The sequence below is a fragment of the Vicugna pacos genome, chromosome 16 (genome assembly GCF_048564905.1).
Source record: "Vicugna pacos chromosome 16, VicPac4, whole genome shotgun sequence".
Lineage (NCBI taxonomy): Eukaryota > Metazoa > Chordata > Mammalia > Artiodactyla > Camelidae > Vicugna > Vicugna pacos.
In genome coordinates, this window is record NC_133002.1 from 5,353,303 (window position 1) to 5,370,256 (window position 16,954).

At 52.1% G+C, this 16,954-nt stretch overlaps 1 long non-coding RNA gene across 3 annotated transcripts; it reads left to right on the forward strand.

The window, feature by feature from the left end:
• The first annotated feature begins 2,948 nt into the window (after positions 1 to 2,948).
• LOC140686273 (uncharacterized) lies at positions 2,949 to 12,145 on the forward strand. Of its 3 annotated transcripts, XR_012059978.1 has the most exons (4): positions 2,949 to 3,218; positions 10,034 to 10,234; positions 10,594 to 10,807; positions 11,911 to 12,145. It is a non-coding gene; the product is annotated as an uncharacterized lncRNA (long non-coding RNA). The 3 variants fall into 3 exon arrangements; XR_012059979.1 differs by lacking the exons at positions 10,594 to 10,807; positions 11,911 to 12,145 and adding an exon at positions 4,740 to 4,871 and having other exon boundaries at positions 10,034 to 10,344; XR_012059977.1 differs by lacking the exons at positions 10,594 to 10,807; positions 11,911 to 12,145 and having other exon boundaries at positions 10,034 to 10,344.
• The last annotated feature ends 4,809 nt before the right edge of the window (positions 12,146 to 16,954 follow it).

Below are 16,954 nucleotides of genomic sequence, written 5' to 3' on the forward strand. Positions count from 1 at the left end.
CCGGCTGGCCCTGCAGCTGTCGGAGGTGGCAGCACCAGGGGAGGTGCAGTCACACAGCAACACATGGGCACAGCGACACGCACATGTAGACACACCAACACACGTGCATGCACACACAGACACACAGTACCGAGCACGCCAACAACCACACACACACACAGATTCAGCCACAACGACATGCCCACAAATGCTGACCACACACGTGCAGGCTCGGTGACACCCAGAGTGGTGAGCATACACAGTCTGATCTATGCCCAGGGACACACAGATACCAACTCATGTACAGTGCTGGACACAGACCATGCCAGCACGCACTCATGTGATGCACACACGTGCACTCCCCTGACAAGCATGCATCACATGCCTATCTGGGGAACTCACCGGCTTCTCATGCCCATTGTGCACACGTATCCTTGATCTTCAGTGTGTCTCTACATGTGTCTGCCTTAGCCTCTATGTGTGTGCCTTCAGATTATGTGGCTTTCACTGTGCGGCTGCCAGCACGTGTATGTGTACTTCTCATCTGACACACGTATCTGCACACGTGGACGTGGAAATGTACTCATGGTCCAGCTGAAAAAAGTGAACATCAACCCTGATCTCATTCCACACACACAGAGGTGAACTGAGAATAGATCACAGACCTACATATGAGATGTAGAGCAATCAAACTTCCGAAAGAAAATCTAAGAGAGAAGACCTTCGTGACCCTGGGGCAGGCAGAGATTTCTCATGTAGGACACTCAAGCTGGAGTTTCATTTTGTAGCTTTAAGCACAGGCTTTGAAATAAGAAAACCTCTATTTGATTCCTGTTTTCTTACATAACTGGCTGCATTAACTTTGGGTAAGTTACTTGCTTTCTCTGGGTCGCATGCCTAGGCTACACGTGAAGGTACACTACTACCTGCCTCTCTGGATGCCTGGAAAATCCCGAAACAGCCTTTAAGAGCTGTGATGCATCATTCAAAGATCAGCTAAATAGAAAAAAAATTCAGTTTTGCGTATTGTAATTATTCACACACATGTACCGAGGCACACCTTCTAAGCAGCAGCCCATAACCCATCGGTCTCCCTGCTGTCTCAATCAGGAGAGCCAGGGGTGGGGGCCATGTTGATCTCCCCCTCCTGCCCAGAGAAGCCTCCCCCCCACAACCCTAATCCCACACCCTTTTCCACATTAGCCACCCGGTTGCCAATCAACCTCCCTCCCCAGCCTCAGCCCATTAGTACAGCTCCCTGGGGGAATCTATTTTTTAAAGGTTATTAGCAGATTATTGGTTCTTTATCAACCTCAGGCCCCAATCTCCAATCTCCCAATGAAGCCATTGTCGCCTAATAAGATGCACTTGATAATCTTGGCATGAAGGTAGTAGAGGGCCTGGTGGGGGTGGGGGCAGCTGGAAGGAGGGAAGGGTTAATAGCACTGCCCCACCCCCAACCCCGTTGGTCCTCAAATAGCTGAACTACTGTATGTTGTAGTTTTCAACTGCAAATCATCTTTAATAGCAGACATCACGGGATGGCTCATTACATTAAGCTATTTTTCATGCTATCTCCTGTAATATCCTTTAATCCAATGCGTTTCAAATCACCTCGGGCTAAAATAAGAGACATAGCGATGTAATAGCCTAGTGTATTAGTGGGTTAATTGCCCTGTTGTACTCTTTCTAGTAGCTATCTCTGGAATGACTTCTATATTAATTGTAAATTGCTTAATACATTTAACTCCTTGCCACCGCCCCATCCCCTAACGAAGGAGGCCAGTACCCAGTTGCTTGATGGGATTGTGTGTGTGTGTGTGTATGTGTGTGTGTGTGTATGTTTTGTGGCACTCTTTTCTAACTCTGGTTCCCCTCTGTCCTCTCAGCCCGAGCTGGCAGAGCAGGTTTGGGACATCCTTCTCAGGCGAATGAGGGGAAGGGAATGAGACAGCGTTTATTGAACACTTGCTATATGCCAGGCCCTGGCTTGGCCCTTTCACCAAATGAGCCTTAACAAGTAGTGGCAGTCTTCTGAGTTGTGGCATTCATCTCCCCAGAGGTCATGTGACTTGTTCAAGGTCATAGAGCCAAAACACAATGAGGCTGCATTCGCATCCAGACCTGAAGACTCCTAGAGCCATAGTGCCTGAGAACTGGGCAGGACCCTGGGGTTTTGAACAGTAGGTCAGCGGTGGTCAGCAGGGTCCTGGGGGGGCTCCTGGTCTGGAGGGGAGAGACATAGCTCTGGACCTGGAGGAGTCCTCAGTCTGATGGGGGAGACAGATCCCCTCCCTGCCAAGGGGAAGCTCTCAGGCAAATGGGGCATGTAGCCTCTGTTCTGGGGGAGCACCAACGAAAAGTGGGGGATACAACCTCTGCCCTGGTGGGGGTGGGGGGAATCTCGGGTCTGATGAAGAAAGCACAATTTCTGTCCTGGAGGAACCCTCAGTCAGATTGGGGAGACACCAGTCTCACCAATCCACATAGAGGAAACAAATAAGGTACCAATGAATGAGATTCGAGGCAGAGCAAACGGACACTGCGAACTGTACGCTGGGAGCAAGAGCGCAGAACTGAGAGCCCTGCGGTGCGGGCGCCTCACTTCCGGGTTGGGGCGGGGCCTGGGCGGGGCGGGGTGGGGGTCGCGTCAGCATCTTCCTCTCCCTCTGTGGGCCGCACTCTTCATTTCCCCTTGGGCTAAACTTACCGTGACCTACAGCTGAGGTCACCTCAAGCCAGGGCAGGGGCGGAGACCTCCTGCTCGCCACGGTTCTGGTTCTCGGCGCCAACAGCTCCCCCTTTTCCAAACAGACCCCCAGTGTCCTGCGTGACCACGAGTTGGGGGGCTCGCTTTCGTCCTCTCTGCACGGATGACAAATGGAGATTCCCCAGCGGGGGCGGGGTGGGGTGGGGAGAAAGACCCGGAAGGGAAAGATCAAGGAGGGGAAAGAAGGGAGCGGGGCTAATGAAGCCATGTCAAAACAGAGTCGCACAGCTGGGTGCAATGTTAACCGCAGGTTAGCGCTTTGGAGACGCGCGCACTCTCCGCGCTCTATGAGCGACTCCCACTAGGCAGTTCCTGCATCAGAAACTGTTCAGTCTGTGCGCTCCCGGCACGGCGCTGGGCAGAGGGACCCGAGAGTAAAGTTGTGGCGACGTAATGAACACCTCCTTCACGCAAGCCTTTTTTCCTAATTATGTACGTCTGCGATAGAAAAGTGAACTTGAGGTTCTTGGTGAGTCTGGGCCAGGACCCTGATCCCAGAGATAAGTCATTGGGATCAAAAATTAGAGCGCGAGCGAGAGACGGGGAAGGGAGGGGAGGAAGGCGGAGGGGGCGCAGCAAACCGACCAGGAGCGTTCGTCCCTTCCCGGTCTTGGCGGGGTGGGGGTGGGGGGGCTCGGCGCCCGGGTCCCAGGCGGCGGCGGCGGCGGCGGCGGCTTTGTTGGCGGCCAGCTCAGGGAGCAACCTTGAGCTCGGGCGCAGAGACAGTGATTTAGGGGCTGGCATTGGAGCGTGAAGGTAAATGGCCACATTTCACCGTCAGAAGGTGAACGGGAGGCGCCCGCCCCTTTCCTTCCCCCAAGGCCCCGGAGGGGGTGCGGGTTGGGGGTCTGTGGCCGCCCCTCCTCCCCGCGATCCCGGGGGCCGAATCCCTGAATCCCTGTGGCTGCCGCCTGGTCGGAGGAGGGATGCTAGACGCCCAGCTCCTCCTTTCCCGATCCATTCTTATCTGGGGAAGCTAAATGCTCCCGGACCACGGATGAGGGCTCCCATCTCCCTGGCCTCTGCCTAAAGCTGCTTCAGGAGAGAAGTTGAGAGGCGAAGGCCCAAAGCCCAAGGACTTGGGGGCTGTCTGCTTGTAAGGAGTGGGCGTGGGAGGCACCATCTCCTTAACTCCATACAGGGGTCCTGAGGCAAGAGCTGCCTTATGCCCACAGTGCAGAGTGGAAACTGAGGCTCAAGAGGTTGGGTAACCTGCTGAAGGCCACACGGCTGGGGAGGGATGAGGAGGCAGAGATGCAGATCTGTGGGACTCCCCAGCCCGTGTTGAGCCCTCTGTGCCCCCAATTCATTGCCTCCAAGAGCTCTGGGATCTGAGTAGGGGTGGAGAGCTTATGGGATCACGAGATGCTGGCGTCCAGCAACCTCCTGCTGCTTTGAAAATAATACATGAAAATAATAATGAGAACAAAACATGCTCTTCATGTTCAGAAAGCACAGAACCGTGGGTGTGATTAGATAACCCTTCCTCTTTGGGGCCGAAGTTTCCTTCCCTGAGAACCCCACCCCTCCCCCCTAGAGGTGAACCCCTTGAATCCTCCCAGTTCTGAGTCAAGCCCAGGTGAGGGTTGAGATGAGTAATTTGATTCATTTTGTTATTTTGTTGAGAAAGAGGGGAAAAGAGAGCGAGCCAGGCTGGGGCCTGTGTGCCTTGCTCCAGTAGGGGCATAACATTGTGGATCACTTCTAGCCCGTCACTTCCCAGGCTTGAGCTGACAGTAGAGAGGCAGAGTAGGGAGGAGGGTGAGGGAAAAGCAAGCCCAGGGCGCAATTTCCGGGCCAGAGCAGCCTCCAGCCCTGTGAGTCTACACGGAAGCTTCCAGAGGATGAAAGGCAAACAGCTCTCTGGCTCCAGCTTTGGATGTTTTTATTCATCATAGCTACTTTTTATTGGGTACCTACTAAGTGTTCAGTATACCTTTAATCATGCCAGCAACCCTGTGAAATATGTGTTGTTATCCCCATTTTATAGATAAGAACACTGAGGCACTCCCCTGATCTCAGACTCCATAGCTGAGAGGTGGTGGAGCTGGAATTGGACCTGAGTCCCATTGACCCCAGAGAGATTCTTCTTCCTGAAGCCCCCTGCATCTCTACTTCACTGGTGGGTAGGCTGCAGAGGCCTAGGGGAGCCTACCCAGAGCTCAATGGGAAAGGAGGCTGGCTTATGTCTCCCTAGTGTGTTTTTTCCTGGGCACCTAGTTCTCCTAGGGAGTCTGTGTGAGACCCCAGGTCAGGGAAGAGGGTCACCAGGTGAGGTAAGTGGAAGTCCGAGTTCTCAGCTAACATTTACCCTCAACCCTGGGCAGACAGGAGGCAGAGGCAGACCGAAGGGGGTCATCCTGTAGGTTCTGAGGGTTCCAGAGAAAGGTGCCTTCTGTGGGACCTGGGGTGGGTGGGAGATCACCTTCCACTGTCTGACGCACTCCTGGAGGGTTCAAAGAAACCAAGAAGAGAAATTCCATGGGGCTGGGAGGCAGGGGTAGGTATCTCAGAGAGTCCATACTCCCCAGGACAGGGCCTCAGTGGGAGCAAAACCGGTCACGGCAGCCAGCTGCCCACAGGCTAAGGTGGTGGGGAAGTGAGGCTCGTTCTCAGAAAGCCGTAGTCCCTCAGACCCTGATTAGTAAGACAACTTCTAATGGCTGTCGTTTACTGAACACCTACTATGTGCCTCAAACTGTGCTAAGCCTTCTTTTTTTAAAAATTTTATTTTATTTTTAATTGAAATATAATCGATTTACAGTGTTGTGTTTCTGGTGTACAGCATAGTGATTCGGTTATACATATATATATTCCTTTTCATACTCTTTTTCATTATTGGTTATTACAGGATATTGAATATAGTTCCCCGTGCTATACAGTAGGACCCTGTTGTTGATCTATTTTATATACAGTAGTTAGTATCTGCAAATTCTGAACTCCTAACTTATCCTTCCCCCACCCCCTTTCCCCCTGGTAACCATAAGTTTGTTTCCTATGTCTGTGAGTCTGTTTCTGTTTTGTACGTAAGCTCATTTGTGTCATTTTTTTAAGATTCCGCATATAAGTGATACATGGTATTTTTCTTTCTCTTTCTGCCTTACTTCACTTAGTGTGGTAATTTCTAGGTCTATCCATGTTGCTGCAAATGGCATTATTTCATTCTATTTTTATGGCTGAGGAGTATTCCATTGTGTATGTGTGCATGTGTGTGTGTGTGTATGTATACACACACACCACATCTTTATCCAGTCATCTGTCAATGGACGTTTAGGTTGCTTCCATGTCTTGGCTATTGTATATAGTACTAAGCCTTCTCTTAATCCTGACAGCCACCAGGTACAGTAGGAACTGTTATTAATCCCGTCTGACAGATGAGTAAACAGAGGCACCGGCTCCCCTCGACTGACACTCTCTCCCAGGCCTGCTTCTTACCCCATGGGGGTGGGGCAGGAGGGCACGGCTTGCAGAGAGGGGGTTCCAAACCCTTATAATCTCAGGACAGGGCCTGGCTCCCCGAAGCCCTGAGCGGATGCAGCTCTTACTACTATGCTTGGCTTTCTGTAGATGGAAGCATTGGCTGGGGCCACTTTGTCTTTTAGCCCATTATATCCATTCTCGGCTCGGAGAACCAGGGGTCCTAGCTTCTTACCTGGGGTCTCAGGGTGCGCCTCTCTCCCCCATCTTCTTCTGAATCTGCCTTCATAACTCCATCTGGCCCTTGATCTGGAGGAGATGCATGTGGGACTGAGTGTATGAACATGATGGAGGGGTGGGAGTGGCTTCAGAGATGCCTCTTGTCCTGTGAAGAAAGCCAGGCAGAGAGCAGGGTAGCGTGTCCCAGAAGGGCCCTTCCCAGGACAGGGTCTGATCCTAGGTCTGGGATTTTCTCAGCCTCCGCCAGAGTGGGGAGCTTCAGGAACCCCCTTTTCTGAGTTGTTATGTGGATAGAGGTGGGCTGCATCACACTAACCTCGTTTCCCTTCATTAACCTTCATACTGGTGACGAGACCAGGGGTCTGTCCTCTTTTCGGGTCCTCGGCACTCTGCTGCTCCCACTCTGGTCCTCAGAACCATTGATTCACTCACTGCCACACTTGGCAGGGATCCCAGGTCCTAGCTGGTCCAACCTCGCCTTTTGACAGACAAGGAAAGGGAGGCACAGAGAAAGGGAGTGACTTGCACAAGGTCACACAGCGAGTTAGTGGTGGGCCTGCTGTTTCTGGAGGATGGTGGGGAAGACAGCCAGCTGAGAATCTCCTAGGGCCTCCAGTTTGGAGGGGCCCTGAGAAATGAGGCATGCCCCCTCCCTCCTCTTTCCTGGGGTGTTGGCAGCTTGAGCACTGGCCACCCGCCCCCATCCCCATGTACCAGGTGGAATTGTCTTAATGCAGCAAATTGTTCATACACATGTAAGCAAATATCTCCTCAAATTATCTCTTATCACCAAACAGGCTGCGATGCTCACTGGCTGGAGGGCTGAGGTTGTCTTTCAATCCGCTGATGATGGGGAGGGGGTAGGGGAGGGGGGCTGGCTGACACCAAAAATAAACCAGCTGAGCGGGGATGGTTGTCACAAGGGGCAGAGCGAAGTTGTCAGGCGGCGAGAGCGTGTGAGGCGGCAGGACGATAATGTGGCATGACACTTCTGAAATGAGCGGCCCGTTGCCATGGTGAGCAGCCAGGAGGGACCGGCTCTCCCGAGGCTGAAATAAAACACGCTTTAAATGATGTTTGATTAGAATTTAGATCATGTAACCGAATGCCTCAGTCCTCCTCTTCCCTGTGCTTTTCTGCTTTTCTTCTTTTCCTCTCAATTCTCCCTTTCTCCCCTCTGTCCCCTCCCCTCCCTACCCCGGGGCACACATACACGCACACTCGGACGGGCACATACCACATGTACATGGACGTGTGTGTGCACACAGACACTTGCACACACATGCCTTTCTTGCTCTCCTCTCCCCATTTGTTTGATGCCTCGGTTGGACCCTGTTTCAGAAAATCCAGCTCAGAGCAGATGCTGGACCCCTTGGGGGTGGTCATGGCACTGGCCTCAGGATCCTGCTTTGAGTCTCTGATCTTCTCTAATAAAAGTAACACTAAAACAGTTCACATGGTCTAAGCCTCTTGATCGTGCCCTTCATGAAGCTCTTCCAAGTGCAAGTTCATATTTATTCTCACCGCAGCCCTCTGCCTACCTGCCATCATACCCAATTTCTAGATGAGGAGACTGAGGCTCAAAGAGGGCAAGTGTCTTGTCCATGATCATGCAGCTGGTGAGACGTGAACCCAGCACTGTGGTAGGCTGCCCTTGGGACTCTTGGAAGAAGCCTCTACAGGGGAAGGGAAACAGGGTCTGCTCTCCATCCTCTGGGCCCTCAGCCCTTTACTTGTCCAACTTGTTCTGAAGACCTGCTTTACTATTGGTCTACTGTGTGAACCATCCCAGGGATGGGCAGAGAGGCCCCAACTTGCTTCCTTCCAGAGGGCTTTGGGGCACACTTTGTGATTTTCTGGCTCCATGCCCCTACTTTTTCGTTTGGTCACAGACAGATGTTCTATTGTGATTTTTCGAGGGCATGCTTCCCAGGTGGGGAGGACAGCCAGTCCTGGGAATGGAGGGCACTGTTGCTAATTATCTAGTGTGGGTCATGGAGGGCAGGCTTGCATATATGGACGGGACAGGGTCTGATCCTAGGCCTGGGATTTTCTCAGCCTCCGCCAGAGTGGGCAGGGGTGTTCTCAGAATCACCATTGCTCTTGGTGCCCTGGACCTTCTTGGAGGCCCTGGGGAGGTTTATCAGCATTTTATTTCTGTATGAGAGGGACACGGCTTGACCCAGTGTCCGTCTTCCCCGACAGACCAATGTCTCCAGATTGTCTCTCTTACCATCAGCCAGTCCATCCATGGGTTCACTGAACCATCACATACTTGTTCAGCATCAGCTCTGTGCCAGGACTCTTACTGCAGAGGCAGCCCTGGTCTCCGCCTTTACAAGTGTGGGGGTTTGTAGGCCAGGGGCAGGTGACCTCGGGACAGTCACACACATACACGCAGACAATCTAGGCTCTAGGCTCCAAAATTTGGCTATGAAGGGGGAGGGGCGTCCCTTAATTTTTCTGTGTGCCTTAGTTTCTCCACTGATAAGTTGTGGATGCAAGGGCCCATGTTGCTCATCTCAGAAGTGCCACAGAAGTGACAGTGGTTGGAGAGGTCAGGTCCTCCGCTTCAATTCGAGCTGTGTGCGAGGGTGGGCTCACAATAACTTTTTTTTTGTGGATAGTATTTTTTTTTAACTTTTCAGTTTTGTTAGGTAAAATTGTTACAGTTTGACTGCACATACATAATATATTGCATGTAAATACATATACACAATATACTGCACGTATTTTTTAAAATTTACGTGTATGCACTGTTCATTGTTTCTAAGAACGTTTAGAGCTTTAGCTTTTTAAACTTGCAGAGTTATCAAAGGAATAAAGCCAACTACAAAATAAAAATTAATTCAAAAAGATACATACACCCTCCTATTAACAGCAACATTATTTATAATTGCCAAGATATGGAAGCATCCTAAGGGCACATCAACAGATGAATGGATAAAGAAGATGCAGCGTGTATATGTAATGGAATACAACTCTCCCATAAGAAAGAAGAATTTTTTGCTGAGCTCACAATGACTCTTGAGCGAGATGAAGTCTCTGAGAACCAGCCCATCCCAGGTTCACCCTCGGCACTGACAGCCCCAGGAGGGTGGGCATCAGTGGTGAGACCTCAGCAGGGACAGGACGGGGCCCAGGCATGGCAGCCATCTGCAGAAGGACAGGGCTGGAAGAGGGGTCCTGGCAGACGGGGGACTCCTCTGCTTTTCAGGACCCTTGGGGAGAAAGAATCCTTTGCCTCCTCTCCCTCCTCCTTCTGTCAACTGACTTGGAGCCCAGCCATAAACAGTAGTAGTGACTAAAACAATGGCTCACATTTATTGAGGGCCTTTACGTCAATCTCTGTTCCAAGCACTTTGCCTGTTTTAACTCATTTCTGCCTCAGAACGACCCTACGTAGAGGGGACTGTTTTTATTGCCACCTTATGGATGCAGAAACCAGAGCAGTTAAGTGACCTTCCCACAGTCACCGAGCTTATGAGCTGTGGAGTCGTGACTCAGTCTTGGATGGACCAGGGTCTTACTGTGCTGTCCTGTCAGGACATAATCCTGCATCCTTTATGCTTCAGAGCATGACTCCTCAGCGAAACGGACCTCACTTGCCCCGTGTTCCCACCCTAGGCACTGTTCACCGGCGTGGTTGATGCTGGAGGAATCTGTTGCTCAAATTCAGAAGCTGCTGAAAGAAAAGAAAGCAACCTACAGCTGACTCTTGAGAGTGATCGCTGAGATCCAGAAAAATAACAGACCTTCTTCTCATGACTTCATTTTCTGAATCCTCCTGGAGTGATTCATTCTCCAGTAAAGTCATGGCTCGTCAAGGTGAGGGTGAACTTCCTACGAGCCCTCTCAGTGAGGTTAGTTGCTGGGCCAGATGTTATTTGAGCCATGGTTGTGCCTCCAGCTTACATAAAACGTCGCTTAGCCCTGTTGTGGATGAAATGTCTGTATCTGGGGTGTATCAAGAGAAATAAAGGTGAAAGCACTTACTAAAAAAAAAAAAGACCTAGATTTGAGCCCCCCACCTCCCCTGCCACCCCGGCTGCTGCTCCCTGCTTATGTGTTCTCAGCAAGTTAGTTCATCTGTAAAATGGGTGGACAAATACTTGTTGAGGATCTGTTACGGGCCACCATAAGTTAAAACTCACCACAACCTTTTTTTATTCTCTTTTTTCCCTTAGTGTTTTTATTTTTTTATCTTTCCCCACCATCTTTTGAGATTGGCAGTACTTCCTCCAGCTAGGAAGCTGAGGCACAGAGAGGTTAAACCAAGTCCCCAAGGCCACACTGAAACAGGCTGAAATGGAACTTTGTCTCATTTTGGAGTTTATGCCTTTTTCACTCTCCCTCATTCCTCCAGCTGTGATCCACAAAGCCTCCATTCCTGGGGTGTTGGTAAGTGTCATGGGGTAAAAAAAGTTCCTGTGATCAACTCTGTTTAGGGAAGGCTGTTTGCAAAAAGTGAAAGAAGTTATTTGCTGCAGGACTTCTCAGAGGCTGTATTATGCTGGTGTGCGCTGGGGAGTTCCAAGAGAAGGGCAGAGTTAATATTAACTTCTTGACTGAGGAAAAGTTGGTTGGGAAAAGAGTCTTGTAAGAGAAGTGTTCCTTGGAACTGACTTTGGACAGAGCTGTACTTCACCCCACTGCTTCCCTGATAACAATAGTGATGACAGCGGCAGTGACAGTAACACCGTGAAAGGGAGCCTCCCCATCTTGTGAGCTTTGTCTCAGTTGCAATAATGTTTTTCTGTCCGTGACTTTTTGGAGCTTCCCCGACATTGTCCCCCAATCTAAGCACCCTGATTCCTTCCTTGAGCTCAGGGCAGTTCTGGCCTGCAGGGGCTCATTGTTCCTTGGTCCTGGAATTCCCCTCTCCTCACCTCCAAACTTTTGCTTGGGCTATGCCCTTCAGGTTGCCCTCCCCACCCCCTCTTCCCCACCTTGTTCCTGAGGGAAATGAGAGAGGCTGGGAGGGGGAAAGCTATGTGGCTGGGGTGCACGTGCTGACATGGGCACCCCGCACCTCCAGCTCCTCTTCCACACCCTACCCGCACAGGACACGCTGATGGCTTCTTTTTTTGTTTGTTTCAGCCTTTAGTCCAACCAAGATTTAAAAGACTTACAGAAAACGCTTCACACAGAAGTGTGGTAGAGGGAGGGGATGATGGGGGAGTGGTAAACACATCCAGTAAAATTCAGGGATAAAAGAACACTCACTCAAGTTCACAGAATGCAGCGGGAAGGATCACTTCCTGAGCTGTGTATGTGGATGGAGTAGGGCACTGGGTGGGGAGGGCCCGCTAAATGGCTTCGGTGATGGTCCCAGGGCCAAGCGCCAGCTACGCGGGCTCTCTGTCCTTTCACACGTAGTCTACGTTATGCACTGCAAGAGCAAGTAAGGGCTGTTTCTGGTGTATTTATTTTTTTAAATAACACTTTTGTTAAGGTATACTTTGCACACCATAAAATGTACCCATTATCACGTTCATTTTTAGATTGTATACTATAATAACTTTTTAATGGAAAGGAAGGAGCACAAATCAGTACACAGAGTGATGAATTTTTACAAAGTTAAAGCAGCTGTGTCATCAGCGCCCATCTCAGAAGCAGAACGTCTCCTGCCCCGCAGAGTCTCCCTCGGGCACCCCCCCCGTCACCCCAAGGTTAACACTCTGACCTCCCACCCACAGAGGTTTGTCTAAAAAATAAACTCACCAGCGTATCCCTTTCCTTTTTGCTTTTTCCTCTTCTTTCTTTCCTTCCTCCCTCCTGTCTTTCTTTCCCTCCTCCCCACTTTCACTATTCCCTCACTCCTTCCTTGCGCACTGGTTCTACCTCCAAATACTTTATTTGAGGTTTATGTAGGACGCACAGTAAGAGGGAGTGTGAACGCCTTAGCGCAGTGCCCTGGGAGGCAGTGTGCGATGGGCAACGGCTGCTGGAAGACCTGGATCCAGACCGGCCCCTGCCAGCTGTGAGGGCTGGGGCTTGTGACTGAATCTCTCTGTCCCTCAGTTTCCTTGTCTGTGACATGGGAGAAATAACTCGACTGACTTCAGAGGGTGTAGGGAAGATTAAAGAAGGTATTTTTCCCCTTATGCCTGCAAAGTGTTCACATGCATCGGGGCCAGGAAGCCTCAGTGAAGTTCTGCCAGATAATGAGCGACATTTCTCACCAGATGAGACTTGAGGACGGGCGGTGAGAATCCCTGCTGTTTGTTGAGAACCTCCCATGCATTAGGCCTTTACTTCTCATCTGCATGGCTGTCCTGCAAGGAGAGATTATTATCTCCATTTTACAGATGAGGAGATGAGGTCAGGCCTGGAGACGCAGGATGGTAAGTGTTGGAATTGGAGCTGGAGCCCAAGGAGCTTGGCTCAAAGGCCCACGTGGGGACAGCCTTGTACTAATATCTCCTGGATGTGGCCTTTCAAAGCCCCTGGGGTCTGGCTGTAGCAGTGAGCTGAGTACCATCCTTGTGGGGGATGCCCTTTGCTGAGGTCCCATCCTCCCAGGGACAGGACCAGGCCAATTGCAGGCCTCCCCGCCTGCAATTGGGGAAATTGCAGGGGAAATCCTCCCAGGGCAGGAATGGGGTTCTGGGGAAGGGATGAGTTGCCCAGGGCAGAGCAGGGAGGAGACTGCCTGGCGGTAGAGGGTTCAAATTGCCCTGGGTATGGGCAGTGCCTGGGTCTCCTGGAAGCACAACCTTCAGCCCAGGGAGGTCTGGGGCCATGGGCAGTGGGTAGCCTCCAGGGTGCCTATGGCCCACCACCCTGGGGCATTGGAGAACAGCCTGCACCCTGTGGAATCTCTTATAGGGCCCTGTCCTGCCCATCAGGGCTCATGGGGTTGGGAGTTACAGAGCAGGGCCAGGCAGGTCAGGCAAGGGGGGTGCTGGTGACTCCAGATGGGGCAGGACTGTGGTGATGTCCCCAACCCTGCTGAGTGCTCAGTGAACCGCAGGTCATAGAATGGGGACTCCTGCTCTGTCCTCTCCAACAGAGGGAGGGCTCGCCAAGGAGAGATTATGTCCTCCCCATCCGACTAGCTCCCTAGGCCAGTCCTGGGGCCGTGAGGCCTCCTTCCTGCCCATCTCCCAGAGCTGGCTTCTCTTGGTGTGGCCCTGGGGTGGAGGGCAGTGAAGGCACCCCATGCCGGCCTCAGCCAATCCCTTATTTCCTGGCGGGCCTGACGGGCGCACTGACATCACCTGCCCTCTTACTGGCCTCAGCTGTCCCCACCCTGACCTCCAGGCTCCCTGGGGGCCAGCCTGGACATCTGTATCCATCTTGCCCCAAACTCTGGAGATTCTGATAAATTTCCTTTCATTGCTTCCAGCCATGTTATTTAAAGTAATTAACCTTAATTTATAAATTTTTATATCAAACTGCCTTTTAACTTTTAGAACTGGCAGGAGCAGCCTTATCCCTGGGCTCCTAATAGTTCTCCATTTAATCAAAATTCATCCATCAGGTTCCAGTGTTAAATCATCTTTTAATTGGGAGTTACATTCTGGTTAATAGTTTTATAATTCGCCTCCTCTAATAGTTTTTACCACAGGGATCTCTACTCCATTTTTCCTCACTCTATTATTGCGGGCGTGCGGTTCTGCGGGGACGGCTGCGCGGGGCCCCGCCTCTCCGGCCTCTGCTGGTCGTCGCCTCTTTTGTTCTTGGCGGTCTCATTAATTCCCGAGAGGAGTTCTCTCTTCTCCTCATTACTAGGGCAGGGCTGCTCTCCTCATTTCCACAGGCTGCCTTCGAAGCTGTGGCCAGGGCCTGCTCCTCCCCAAGAGGAAGCCCACGCAACGGGCAGAGAGAGGGATGGAGAGGAAGGTTCTGGAGCCTCGCAGGCCAGGCCCACCGCGGGCGGGCAGTGAGGAGCAGAGGAGGCTGGAGATGGACGCAGCCCCAGGACTGGCTCCTTCCTGGCTCCTGCCCACCACCCCTCAGCCGTGCCCTCTTCCACCCGGGGGTTAAAGATATAGGAAGCGGGCCCCGCCTGAGACCCTGAGTGGCCGGACCTGGGGGATTCCTGGAGGTGGGCAGGGAAGTCCAGGGCCACATTCACTCGGGGTGGCTTCATCAAAATAGTCACAGAGGAGCCACTGGGCCTCCTAACAGGCAAGAGAGAGAGGGCGTAGGGACCACGGGATCAGGAAGGGGAGAGAGAAAGACGGGGAGGTGGAGGAGAGTCAAGAGGAAGAAAGAAAGGAGAGGGAAGAGAAAGAGGGGAGAGAAAGGGGAAAAATGAAGGAAGACAGACAGCAGAGGGGGGCCGAGAAGATGGGTCCCTTCTGTCTGGGAACCCTGGCCGGTGAGCGGACAAGGCTGTGTGGGTACATTCACACGCATACGTGTGCACACACATGCTCACACCAACCCATACGTTTGCACAGGCCTGAAACCAGACCCAGAGGCAGCTAGTGCAGGGCTGATGCTGGGCTGGGGGCCTGCAGCCTGTGGGTGGGGGTCTCTGAGAAGGCCTCCAGAGGAGGTGAGCTGGAAGGGGTGAGGGAGGGGCCGGGGAGGGGACCTGGGCTGAGACTGCCGATGTGGGCTTCCCTGGGGAAGGAGGACTTGGGGGCTGGCTCAGCCCTGAAGTCATGTCCTGCTGAGTCTCCCTTCTCAACCCCCTCCAGGTGGTGACTTTCCATCTCAGTGGGTCTCAGTCCTGACTGCATGTTAGAGTCACCAGGGGAGTGTTTAAAATCCCAGTGCCCTGACCCCACCTCACACACTGTGGTGGATTTAAAATACTAAAATTCTTTGATGGTTCTCACTTCCAAAGATGGAGTCAAATTCCCTTCCTCTAGAACATGGGTTCCTTCTAACAACCAAAAAAGGCAGAGTGACAGTGTGTGATTTAGGATATTAGGGCACAAAAGGCACTGCACCTTCCTCTTTGCACTCCTGTGGATCACTCAGGGGGAAGCCAGCTGTCGGGTCACAAGGACATTTAAGCAGCCCTGTGAAAAGGCCCATGTAACAAGGAGCTGAAGCCTTCTGCTGACAGCCAGTAAAGAACTGAGGCTTCCTGCCAACAGCCATGGGAGTGAGTCATCTCAGAAGTGGAGCCTCTAGCCTCAGTCGAGCTTCTTATCTTTGCTCGGCCTCAGTTTCCTCATCTATGAATTGGAACAGCAAGCTCCCTCCCACCTTGTGCATGTGATTGCATTTCCCCACCAGTGCCCCTGGCTGGGAGGTTGGGAGGGGGGCAATCTGGGTAGGGGAAGACCCCCTTGGCCTCCAACCACCTGCAGACAGAACTAATTCCCACCCAGCCCTGGTTCTTCCTCGCTTTGTGATCTTAGGTGAGGCACCGCCTCTCTCTGGACCTTGTTGGGGCATAGAGAAGACGGAATAAGATGCCATGTGGGGGTGTGCCCTGCATGGTACTTGGCATCCAATAAAGGGAAAAATCTGCTTGTCACAAGCTCCAGCCACACTTTCTCAGGTGTAATTAGAAAACACCCAGGGGGGAGGGTATAGCTCTGTGGTAGAGCACATGCTTAGCATGCAGGAGGTGCTGAGTTCAATCCCCAGTATCTCCATTTAAAAAAAGAAAACACTCAGAGGTTTTCTTTTCCATGGAAAATGCCTCGTGGTTTCCATGGGGATGAGGGAGAAGAGAGGGAGGCGGGAGAGGAAAGCAGTGTTCATCTTGAGCCCAAGAGGTGCCCCAGGAGCACAGTGCTCAGGCCGCCGGCCCACTGTGGCGTCTAAGCCTGGCGACCATAAGGATGATGGATTCTACTTCACAGACAAGGAACTGAGGCTCAGGAAGGTCGAGGAACATCCTTGCTCAGTGTCACATGGTTAAGGAAGGCAGAACTGGGGCAGCAGCCCAGGTCCACTGACTCCAAAACCTGGGCTTTTCTGTGGGCACTTGAGGGCAGGGAGAGGGCTGGGCCGTGGGCCCCATCTGCCCCCAGTGGGGCTGTTGATCTCATTTCTTGCTCCCTCCAGAGGCTGTCACCAGGTTAGCGGTGGGTGGGTGGAAATGATGGTGGAAGGGTGAGTGAGAGGCACCCAGGACCGCCCTGAAACTTGAAGGATTTAGGTTAGACTCATGAGAAGAGGGAAGATTTTGAATGGCAGATGCAGGGAGCTTGTGGGGACTGCCTCCCTGGGGTACCCAGGCTCCCCTCACATGCAGTCAGCCTGAGCTGGGGAAGGGGACGAGGGGGAAGGGACAGGAGGGTTGTCACATTGACCTCTGCAAGGACCCACCAGCCTGTGTTTGGCTGGACGGGCCACCTCTGAGTCAGCCAGGGCAACTAGTTGGTCAAGTTCACAGGCTCCACATATGAGAGCTTATAATCCAGCCCTCAGCACCTGTGAGCAGCATGACCTTGAACAAACCCCCTAACTCCCTGTGCCTCTGTTTCCTTATCTGTAAAATGGAGAGCAGAAGAAAACCAGGGTCACAGGTGATGCGAGCATTAAATGAGATAAGCCCCCCCACCCACAGCGTGGAGCCAGGTGGAGCTCACGCAGCATGTGGTAATGACCGCCTGGAATTGACTGAGAAGG